This window comes from Xenopus laevis, chromosome 7L (genome assembly GCF_017654675.1).
Source record: "Xenopus laevis strain J_2021 chromosome 7L, Xenopus_laevis_v10.1, whole genome shotgun sequence".
Classification (NCBI taxonomy): domain Eukaryota; kingdom Metazoa; phylum Chordata; class Amphibia; order Anura; family Pipidae; genus Xenopus; species Xenopus laevis.
Genome location: NC_054383.1, coordinates 34,779,500 through 34,791,989, shown reverse-complemented (window position 1 = coordinate 34,791,989; position 12,490 = coordinate 34,779,500). Strand labels below are relative to the sequence as shown.

The window sequence follows — 12,490 nt, the reverse complement described above, 5'->3', positions numbered from 1 at the left end:
CTGCCGAACAATTACTATTCAAATGAAATGGATACTTGGCAGGTGATTGATTACTGCTATGTGAAAAGGGCCTTCTGTGCCATTGGCCTTAGATGTAAGGCATGTAGTATCCCTGTACAGAGCAAGTGTTGGGGTTAGATGAGGGTTTCTAACTGAAAAAAACAAAATGTAATTAAAGTCTTCTTATGGTCCCTGCTTCAAAAATATTATTACCACATACAGAAAAGTGACAGATCAAATTTCTATTTTATAAATAAATGGTGGAAAGATGCAAATCGCTCTTTATAGGATGCCTGTTCCTACTTCTAACAGTATTGATCTTTGCTGGTTTAAAGACCGGCTATATAAAAACCTAAGTAAATGGCAAGAAATGTTCCTTATTATGCTCCTTATTAATGCCATGTCAGTGTTACCCCAAATTCTGCTGTTTGTATCAACAAGCAATGCGTTTACACTGCCTCATTACAAGGCCATTGGGTATAAGAAATGAAAACCTAAACATACAGAGATCACTCCAAAGGCATGAATTATAACATATCTATCACTGAGCTACTGTTTGATACCCCTTTGCCCAGTAAAACTGGTTTGAAAATAAAATATGTGCTTATTGAAGTGGTGTAACATTCCCATATCTATTTAAATCAAGTAAAAGGCATCTCACTCTTCTAATGAGATGCTGCCATAGAAACAAAGATCATCAGATGAATCTTCTGTGCCCAATTACTTATCCATGCTAAAGACACAGTTACTGCTTTTTCTAATGAAAATAATAAAGTGTAAAATGACTTTAGGCTGAATAGCAGAAGTTTCAAAATAAATCTCTTGTGCTGGGACAGTTTTCCTAGTATTTGCCACACTTGCTGTCAAATATTTGGCCAGGGCCACCAATAACTCAAAACAAGACTAAATATGTCTTAACCTAGCAGTTTTAAAAATATTTAGGACAGCACATAAGTGTTTACTATCAGTGTAATTTATAAAGGTATATTTAGAGATCTGGTAGACGCTCTCGCGAGTGCAATGAATTGGGCTTGTGTTGAACATACTTTTTGACTTTTTGTTGTTTTAATCACAAGAAAATCTATGGCCTTTGATATTTTTTGAGCTAAACAGGGCAAATGGGAGAATTGAAGATACTCCATATTTGGTCCTCGTGAGGAAGATAATTTGATTTGCAGTGCATGGGTAACTCCCTACATAATAGACTTCTGTAAGACAACACATTCACAACAATGGGTGAAGGGAGTGGGGTGGTTTGTACAGAGCTCAGCATCTCTTGTTAATCTAATGCAGCTAATTAATGGTACATTGTTAGTGTAAATGCTAAATAATGTTTTATTACTTACTAACTAATCAAGAGAATAATGAAATATACATGTTCTTTAAATTAAAAGACTAGAATGGATTTTCAGCATTTATTCTTTTGATTTTGCTCAAATAAAGGTGCATGAAGGTGTACACTGCCCCTTTAAAGAGTACTGGTTGCCAGTGTGGCTACTGTGAATAACGTTTGAGGTCAGACAATATGTGTGTGTTTCTGTGGAACATAAAAAGCTTCTTGCTTAATAGAAACCTGTTGGATAGCTGTCCTGATTTAGACAATTACAAGCAATTTCATGCACAAAATCCTTATTTACAGTATTTGTATAAAATATACTCATTGGTATCCCATGCCTCTGAGTTCTTCTAGACAGTTTCATTCTAAATACCCATACTATTAATTGCTAGTATGTGACACTTGCATATAATTCTCTTTCAGCTAGAGGATAATTATATATCATGTTCCTGACACTCTGAGCCTCCCACAACAGTAAGTGTGATGTGTATTATTCATAAATACCAAGCTATAAGCATGATATACTAACAGCTTATATAATGCATCAGCAAAAGCTAGGATAGAACTCCCACGTGCACAGTTGTGTAAAGGTTGATGTGCTCCTGCTCAGTTTTTATGTATCAGTGCACAGTTATAGTCATTCTAGTAGATTTAACCCATTGACCACTAGCAATTAGCCCCCCTCCAGTTCCACATGCTTTTTTTTTCATTTATCTTCTACTAATGCGAAAACATGTTGAGCCAACAATTTACTCCAAGATTCACCTTAACAGACATTGAAGCTAGGCTTTCAGGCGTATCTAGTTGCGCAGCCATTGGGATTTCCTAAGGGAATTACTCGAAGGATTTCTTGTCTGTATGATTAACCCTTTGCCCATGGATAAACCACGGCAAGACCAGTATATTGTATGTTGCCATTGTCTCCAAGCCACAAGATCTTCTAAATGTATTGCTGTGCCAATGCCACTCTAATATGCCAGGTTTGTATCTTCTTGCTGTGATTCTTATAACAATAATTGTTTGCCTGCTGCAGGGTAGCTTTTACCTAAAACACTGTGAGGTTCATTTATAAACACTAGGCAAAGTTGCACCTGGGCAGTAACCCATGGCAACCAATCACATTTTTGCTTTTATTGTTCAAGCTGAAGCTGGCTGACAAAGGACAATTACTGATTGGTCGTTACGAGTTACTGCCCATGTGCAAATTTGCCCAGTGTTTATAAATGATCTCCTGGGAGTTATCACAGAATGGGCCGGATTCAATTAGATGAGAAAGACTTCTCTACTAATTCAATTCCAAATTGTCCCATAGAACCAAATGTAATTAAATGAGGAAAAACATAGCTCACTGTTGATCACATGAAAACTCTATAGCAGTCCATGGGAATAACCCATAAGGTTTCATGCGATAAGCCATAACTTTTCTCACTGATGCAAATCTGACCCATTAACTGTGTCATTTTAGAAGCAAAGTAAATTGTTGCGGGCAGTAAAGTACAAAATACCTGCATAAAGTAAAAAATATCCACATTTAATTACATTGTACAGACATACTGTATGCAAATCTTGCTTTGCACATAAGAGGGTACTAAAAGCACCTATTAAGCTTCAACTGCCAATAGTGATGGGACAATTTCCTTTCTCTGATCAATCGTGAGATTACCTGACCTATAGGGTATCAGTGTTCTTCCCATAGTTTAATTAAATGCTTTTCCACCATGTCCTGAAATATATCAACCAGTTCCCATTGACTATTAACTGGATAGAAGTCAGATTTCCTCTGCTTTATACTCTGCTTCCCCTGACCTGTGCACAAGAGACTCACCAACTTCAGTATCCTTATCTGTGCCTGTATTTACCTCAAAATTATAAGTTGGGCTGAAGGATAAGCCCTTTCCTTAAAGGGACATTTGTGCTTTAGTTAATGCAACGTCCAAAAAGTTCAATACATTACACCCCGTTTCTTGTTCATTCGATCCCTCAGAGTGTATCTCCGATCCTCTTTCTTCTTTTTCCAATCCTTGTCGCTCCCTGTCTTGCCACTTGTAATTCATACATGGCGGTCTCTGTTCCTTGTCATATTTCTCCCCGTTTTTTGGTGTACTTTGTCTCCCTCCAGAAAAAAACTTCCAAAGCTTTCCGATTCCGCTGTTCATGCAAGCTGCGGGAAGAAGACAACAAAGAAACAGCAGACTGTTCAAGGTTACTATCAGTATATTCAGTCTCATCATTGGAAAAGCTCACACTCCATTCCCTTTGTTTTAATATTGATTTAATTTGTCTTTTGCATTGTATTTTATAATGCCTTGTATATACTCAATCCTCTTCATAGTTTCCATTATCTCGGTTAAATTTGGAAGTTTTAATTGATATTATTTCTGACTATAATTCCCATTTATTAAATTTGTCATAGTCCCCGTTGATGCCTGCCATTGGTATTTTAAACTGTTCTTGAGCATCCCCTTATATCAGTATTCAACTTATTTAATGTTTCTTGGTTATGTTCTACCAATCAACTACATCAACTTTAACGAACACTCTGTAAGAGTATCATTCCATTTCTTTAAGAAAACATCATCCTTCATTGCATATGCAGGGTATTTTCGAATCCGTAACCCCCTCAGGATAATCCCCTTCGATAAATACTTCTCCAGGGAGATTGTGTCCCACCATATTTTACGTTCCTTAATCATTAATTTCTCTAGTTTCCAAAATGAATTTATGTCAGTCACATGTGAAACAGTAACAAGATCCTGATTAAACACAGCTTCGGCTCGCTTTCGCCATTCAGCTACTTGCTATATGCTTCCGACATGCTGCTTATTTACAAGAAATATAGTATACACCGCAACCTGTGTATACTATATTATACACCACAACCTGAAGGACTAAACTCAGTTTTTTATGTTAGTTGTTCCTTTTAAAAATAATGTTACACCTGCTGAAGTTGCTACATTTGCTGAAATCGCTACCTTAACTATTTTAAGTAGAGTTAGGGGCCGATTCACTAAGCTCGAGTGAAGGATTCGAATGAAAAAAATTCGAATTTCGAAGTATTTTTTGGGTACTTCGACCATCGAATTGGTTAAATTCGTTCGAATACGAACGAAATCGAACGAATCGAACGAAAAATCGTTCGACTATTCGACCATTCGATAGTCGAAGTACTTTCCCTTTAAAAAAAACTTCGACCCCCTACTTCGGCAGATAAAACCTACCGAAGTCAATGTTAGCCTATGGGGAAGGTCCCCATAGGCTTGCTAAACTTTTTTTGATCGAAGGATTTTCCTTCGATCGTTGGATTAAAATCCTTCGAATCGTTCGATTCGAAGGATTTAATCGTTCGATCGAACGAAAAATCCTTCGATCGAACGAACCAACGTTTAGCGCTAAATCCTTCGACTTCGATATTGGAAGTCGAAGGATTTCAATTCGAGGGTCGAATTTCGAAGTATTTTTAACTTCGAAATTCGACCCTTAGTGAATCTGCCCCTTAATGTTGATATGATTTTCAATATGTTTCCAGAATGGTGAATAGGGAGATATACATGATTTATAAATTACAATAGATGAGAAACACCCCTAATCTAATTTATGAATTGGCATGAAAATGTAATGGATATTTAAACTGAATATTAATTATGAATATGATCTATAGGATTTTTTAACTAATTAATTCTGACGAGCTTTTAAAATGAATTTGAATAGTTCAAATTAATATATTAATTGGTAGGGGGGATACTCTGTATGATGATGGGAAGTGAGGTCTCTGAGGAAGTGTGCAAACACAAAATGAAAAAAGATCAGACCTCAGAGGCAGTTTGTAATTAATCGGATGTTTAAATAAAGAATAATGGTTTTACTTGTGGTCTGGAAATGGCTTAGGAGTGCGCTGCTTTCAACAATAGATGTCTTGGTAACTTCACCCTGGCAAGTATGAGACCATTATACCTTCTGCTGCAGTCTTTTACCCAGATAGTGGTCTTTGCAAATATATATATCAAAAGCAGTGCCCCCTTAACATTAAAATGGGTATTTCTAGCCAAGCATTGTTTTTTGTATCATGAAAGTAATCTTAATCCCTCTCTAAGGTTGTGCATCTATTTGTGAATGTAATTGCTACTAAAACCTTATCTGTGTGTTAATACTCTCTGTAGTGATGGGCGAATTTATTCGGCAGGCGCGAATTTGCGACAAATTCCCACGATTCGCGTAACTGCCACGAAAATTCGCCAGCTTAAAAAAAAAGGATGCCGGCAAAAACGAGACACCGGCACCATTTTGCGATCCGTTTTGCGAATCTCACAGGAAATTTGAGAATTTTTTGACTAAGTGAAATGCCACAAATTCACCCAAAAATGGACGCTGGCGTCAAAAGTGAGACACAGTTTCGCCAACTTTTCCACTGTAGCAGAAGGCATTAGGGATCGGCGAATTTGGCACATTTCGCCAAAAAATTAGCAAATTTCCAGCAAAATTTTGGCGAATTTTCAAGGCGGTTTTGCAAATTTATTCGCCGGCGGCGAATCACATGAATTTGTCGCAAATTTGTGCGTACATTTTGATGTTCGAATTTGGACTAGTCAAGGTACACAAAAAATAGCTTGAAATTCGAATTTCTTTCATTCAAAAATTCACCTCGACCTTTGATAAATCTGCCCCTAAATGTCGTTCAGAGTTATTTGTAAGTAGTGATAGGCGAATTTGGGGCGTTTCACTTCGTCAAAAAATTCGTGAATTTCCCGTGAAATTCGCAAAATGGACAAAAAATCGCTAAATGGTGCCGGCGTCTCGTTTTTGCAGGCATCCATTTTTTTTGAAGCTGGCGAATTTTCGCGCCGGTTACATGAATTACGGGAACTCTCTGCAAATTCGTGCCTGCCGAATACATTTGCCCATCACTAGAAGGCATCTGATTATCAGATCTGGGGGAAACTTACTGTATTGCTTATCTGCTACACTGTGTCAGGAGCGTTCCGTTGCGGAGCACTCTGCTTCGCACCAAAGATGGCGGTGCCCAGTCCAACGCAATAAAGTCATCACTCCATGCCGTGCGTGTGATGTCATCGTGGAGAGAACGGAGTGAAAATTTGAAATAAACAGATGCTGAGGTCATGGGTTCAATGCCCGATGATAGGTTTTCCTCTTGTTACTTCCTAGGTGCCTTATAATTATTGACTATCTGGATTCTGACCCCTGCTGTGTTATGTGACTCTGTGTACTGCTGCCTGCCTTATGCCTAAACTTTGACTATGATTATTTCTGCACCCCTTTTTGTACTGCGTGTTGAACTTGAACCCCGGTGCTTCCTCCTTGGTCCTAATTGGTCCTGACATTATCACCGGGCCATGGACCCATCAGAAACAGAGAACAGAAAGGGATAAACAAATACTGCCTTCAATTTCAATTAAAGTCACCCAGAGGTGCTCGCTTTCAAAAACTGTGGGTGCTCCCCCCACCACCCCCCGATTTGGACCAGTTGGCAAGTCCAGCAAATATTATTAAATAGAGCCATGTCTTTGCATTGATACCATTAATAATCATTCTGGGTACAAAACTAAACTATTAATCAGATATACAGTACAACAGGCAAGCATGATGCAACACTCGGGTGGCATAGCTGCCAAGAGATGCCAACTGAAGCAGCTATATATTTGTATTGATGCCAAGTTCCCAGGGAGTGGTACTATTATTAGTAATACATAAGGACATTTATCTTATGTAATCATGGTTGCAAATGCTATTTTCTAAACTGTCCTGACCTTGATATATTTAAACAGTCAGTGAATAGGGTAATGATTGGATGGCAGTTTGAATAAGCATAGGGTTCACAGTTGGCACCAGAAGTCACACGAGGGCTCTTGAAAGCACATATAGTATAAGGAGATTGTTTGCAAAAGAAGAAAAAAACTGTAAAGTGATAATACTTATTGCAGTATTATAAGATATAACTGTAATTACCCTGCAGGGCTCCCCTAGCTTTAATAATGGGGCTACTGTCCCTTCTGCATAACCCTAAAGGCCTTCTGTTGGTCTAAAGATTTTTTATTTTTTTTAGCAACAAATGAATGAGAGTTCTGAGCATAACCATTTTGCATTTATTAAGGGCTGCATAAACCTTCCGTGATCATGTTAGCCCACCTAAATGTTTTTGGAATGCAACAGCCAGTATTCCCCTGCATATAATTAAGATTTAAACCATGATAAAAGCTGTTGTCCAGGTGCCCTACAGGGCTAGCAGCCTAATGTAATCCTGCCTGTTTGATTACATATGAATTCTTGGTTCATTTTATGGTTGATGAAAAGCTTAAACATAGTTTTTATAGTTAAACACCGAAACACCACTATAGCTACATTGTTATTTAATTACAGTGAAATATTGACAAGCACAGAACTTCACAGAAATTTCATTATGTTGGATAACAGCATGACAAATGATGTAGTGCAGGCAAGCAGAATTCTGAAGTATTCTTTATCATCTGAAAGCTTGGGATGCCCACTCAGTATATAGGGTGAAACTGGTTCAGCGTCATAATGTCTATTTTACAAATCCACCCCCCGATGATGTTGTTCTACAGTTCCTGAAATGATTTAGTAATATGCGGGAGCTTGCTGTGAATTGTAGTCCAGCCTCATAAGGAAAAGCAATAGTGTTATGAAAGGGTTGCATCCCGTTTATATATATAAACTTCTGTCCATTATGATACTCTTAGGGGCAGATTTAGAAAGGGTCAAATTGAAAATTCGAATTCAAATTTTAAAACGTTTTCTTTGGTCAAAACTCTCAAATTTGAATTGTGAATTATCCAAACTCAATTTGAATTTTAATGCAAATTCGAGATTTATCATACTCTGGCCCTATAGGAAAAAAGTTGAAAAAAATCAACTTCATTAATACATTTTGAATGGTCGAATTTCAAATTTTCTAGGAGTTTTAAAAAGCTCACATGAATTTGAAACTCAACCCTTGATAAATGTGCCTCTTAAGGTGGCCATAGACGTAGAGATACGCTCGTCACTAAACGAGCAGATCTCTGCCTGATATGCCCACATATGATCCTAGCGTAGGCCCTAGGGCCCAATGATCAGATTTTAGTTTTCCTTTAAACTTATTTTGCAGTAAATCTATTAAGGGGCATATTTATCAAGGGTTGAATTTCGAATTGAAAAAAACGTAGAAATTCGAATTTAAAAAGACCAACCGAAATTAAGTTTAAGAGGTCAAATAGGTCAGTTTTCAATAGAATAGGTCCGTATTCGGCCGAATTCGAGTTTTCCCCACCAATTGAATTTTAAAGTGACAGTATAGGATACATTTCGATGTTCGAATTTGGACTAGTCGAAGTACACAAAAAAGAGCTCGAAATTCGAATTTTTTTCATTCAAAAATTCCCCTCGACCTTTGTTAAATCTGCCCCTTAATGTCGTTCAGAGTTATTTGTAAGTATTGATGGGCGAATTTGGGGTGTTTGGCTTCATCAAAATTCGCAAAACGGGCAAAAATCGCAAAATGACGCCGGCGTCTCATTTTTGCCGTAAAAAAAAACAGATGCTGGCATCCATTTTTTTTGAAGCTGGCGGATTTTTGCTGGCGAATTCTCACGGCGGTTACGCAAATCGCAGGAATTCGCCGCAAATTTGCGCCTGCCGAATAAATTCGCCCATCACTATTTGTAAATGATTTGAAAAAGGTTCCAACATTTTTGCCCATGGCTGTAAACAGTATGTGTGTTCTACAGATCCACTATTATATACTTTATTATATACTACATTGTAGTTTAGCTCATGCAGAAAGGGAAATGCCACAATACAATAAAACATAAGATTTTTCTGTAATTTTGATGACTTTTAGTATTGGCAATACTTGCTTTATGCTAATAATAATTTGAAAACTACCCTTGTGATTTCAAATAAAATATGTTATTCACAGACACATCTTTTTAACATGAGTGTGCATGTGGCTGAATTCATGGTTCTGATGACAGATTCAAATGTTCCATATAATTAGTGCCTGTGTTGGAACACAATGTCCTGTATGAGTGCCTAATACTGCTGTAAGATACTGCAAGACAAGACTCGCTATTTAATTACAGTCTGACATCAATAAACACATAACCTGCTTCAGCTGGCATCTGTTGGTAGATATTCCACCCTAATATCGCATCAAGCATTTGTCTTCCTGTCTATTGTACATCACATTGTCTTTTAGATTTGTACTTTAATTATTAATTTACAAATTCCAAGTTTGCTTTTCTGCAATTAGCCTCTGCATCTATTTGTAATAAATATAGTAACAATGTAATTACATGTTTAAACTTTTACTGGATACACCCAAGTCCATCATGTAAATAGTAGAGATGAAATATTGCCTTAACCCTCGTTCTGACTTGTCAGTCCAAATCAAAACAACAAACATATTTTTTTATGGTTCCACTGATTTGTTTCCTAAATAAAGTAATTTGTTTCCAGTGGAAAAGGGACAGCTAAGAAGGATAAGAATATGGGTCACTTGTTTAAAAGTTCACTTCTGATTGGTTGCTCGTCTGTATTCCTAGTGATTCCATTTAGGAATGATCAATGCAATGCACCAAACTGTGTTTATCTACTTACTGTTTTTATCCCCATATGCGGCTGGATAACAACTGCCAGTATTCTTCAACATATAATCAGTGCTAATCAAGAAAAGCGTTGTAGTCTAACCACTTTTGGGAACCCAAGTTTAAGAAACAAAGCTCTATGGGAAAATATTGGTTCAGGTGATATATTTGGGTTTTGGTTATGTTGTATAATTTGGGAGACTTGGGTTATACATTTCAGGTTAAACCTACTTGTGCAGCTTGCAGGACAAGTTTTTGCACCTTTTCTGTCTCCATACTACAATACTTTTTCTTTGGTGACATAAGTGCAAAGCTATAGCATCCATGCTAGCGTTGAACAGTTCCTCAGTCTACAAAAAACAAGTGATAGACTAAAACAGATCTATAATATTTTTCAATTACTAAACAATATGTATGTGAATTCTAATAGCAACTAAAAGACTGTGGCTTTTTGGTCAGGAGCATGTTAAAATACAACCCTCACTTCACACTTTAATTTATCACAGACTACTGGCATTTTTATATTGGCATTTTACCATTTTGAGGTCCTCAAAGCAAAAAAAAACCTTCTCTGGACCCTATATTCCTTTACAGTTACCTCTCAATCTCCCTTATTCCTTTTCCATCAAAATTACTACAACAGTAATTCCTTAATCCCTACTAAACCCACTACAGTCTGGTTTCCATCCCCACCACTCCACAGAAACAGCACTTACAAAAGTAGTTAGTGATATTCTTACAGCTTAATCCAAAATCCACCACTCTATTTTGACACTGTTGATCATTCCATGTTACACCATATTCTCTTTTCTTTTTGGGAGCCAGGGTCTATCGTGTTCCTGGATGTCATCTCAATATTTTTGTCTATCGTGCTGGCTCCATTTCCTCACCCCATCCATTCTCAGTTGGAGACCCCCAAGGCCCTATTGTTGGAGACCTGTTTTTCTCAATCTATACTACTGTTACTTGTTTTCCTTTAACATCTGTTCTTTTACTCAAAATTAATCAATATTCACAACTACCATATATCTTCTGTTCCTCGGGTATGCTGCTTAGGAATCATTTTCTACTCCCCAATCCAGATGATTGCAAAATCTTGCCAGTTATAACATTCAACATTTTCTGTATTTATCCCTTCTTCACACAAATACACCATCCCATTGTATCCCTCATATACAACTACAACACAGTGCTATTTGTCAAACACCAAATCCACTTTAAGAATGTCACATCACCCCAATAGTTATATAACACACCCCAGAAGTAAATTTCGCTCTGTCCATGTCAATTCTCTTTTTACATGCTGCACCAATCCTCTGGAATTCCCTTTTTCATCTTCTTCAACTCGGCTCCTTCTAAGGCCCCTCCTTCTGCAAATTTAAGCTAAAAAACCATTCAAATTCACATACGAATGTTCACAGACTGAACTGAATTTTTTATATGTAAAATTAGCTGAATGAGGGTAAACTGAACACTGCCCTATATAGAAAATCTATGGATAAAAATAATCTACTCCAATCTAAAAGCTTTCATAACTCTAAGATAAAATGTGCCATACCAAAGAGACAGTTTGGGAGGTCTAAAAGAATATCCTCCAGACCTGAGAGTTATATAGAGGCCAAAACTACTCTTACTGAACATTTTTTGGAGAAAGGTTATAAGCGTGAAGTGATTAACAAAGCCATAAAAGATGTTGAACTTCTCCCACGTGATAACCTACTAGTTAAAGGACCCGAAAGATGTGGACAGACACAAAATACCGTTAGTGTCCACATTTAATCAATACAGTGACAAAACAGAGAAAGTGATTAAGAAATATTGGCCTTTAATTCAATCTGATGTAAGTTTGGACACGTATTCACTCCCCCCCCCCCCGTTTTGCTATAAACATGGCCGTACTTTGAAAGACATGTTTTATCTCTCAGATACAAAACCTTGGGTTTCAAAGGGAAACCCAAGTACGGGACATACCCATGTTTGGGATGTAATTGTTGTTCCTCAATCATCAAAGACCATCAAATTAACCACCTCACTAAAGGGCTCGAAATTAACATTAAAATCTATGCCACTTGCAATTCGATGTTTGTCGTATAATTACTAAAATGCCCTTGCATCATGGGATATGTTGACCAAACAAAAAGAGACGCCAAAAGAAGGGTACAGGAACACAAAGGTTATATCAGAAATTTTAAAGAAAATACACAGACTAATACACATGTCTCTAGACATTGTAATTTGTACAAACATATCTCCATGCAGCTGAGGTGGTGTGTGTTGGAAGTAATTGATGCAGATAAAAGAGGTGGTGACAGAACAATTTTTACAAGTTGAAAGTAATTTAATTAAAAGGCTAAACAAATGCCTTTCATGAATTCTGGAGTCTTAAACCATTTTTATAACCTTGATTACTTTAACCTTGCAGGTTTTGTATATTAATATAGACTACACCAGCGACATAGATGAAGAAAAGTAATGGTAAGATAATTAACGTTGGTGTTAATCATTTATGCTTATTTCTATAAAGTTATTAAGTTATAAAGTTATAAAGTAATGTTAG

The 12,490-nt window shown here is 37.0% G+C and overlaps 1 long non-coding RNA gene across 2 annotated transcripts in view; it reads right to left on the bottom strand.

Moving 5' to 3' along the window:
- Positions 1 to 2,846: 2,846 nt before the first annotated feature.
- Positions 2,847 to 12,490, bottom strand: part of LOC108696198 — a 41,416-nt gene continuing 31,772 nt past the window's right edge. For both annotated transcript variants that reach the window (XR_005962428.1, XR_005962429.1), the window contains exon 4: positions 2,847 to 3,497. This is a non-coding gene — a long non-coding RNA (uncharacterized LOC108696198). The remainder of the gene's footprint in view (positions 3,498 to 12,490) is intronic.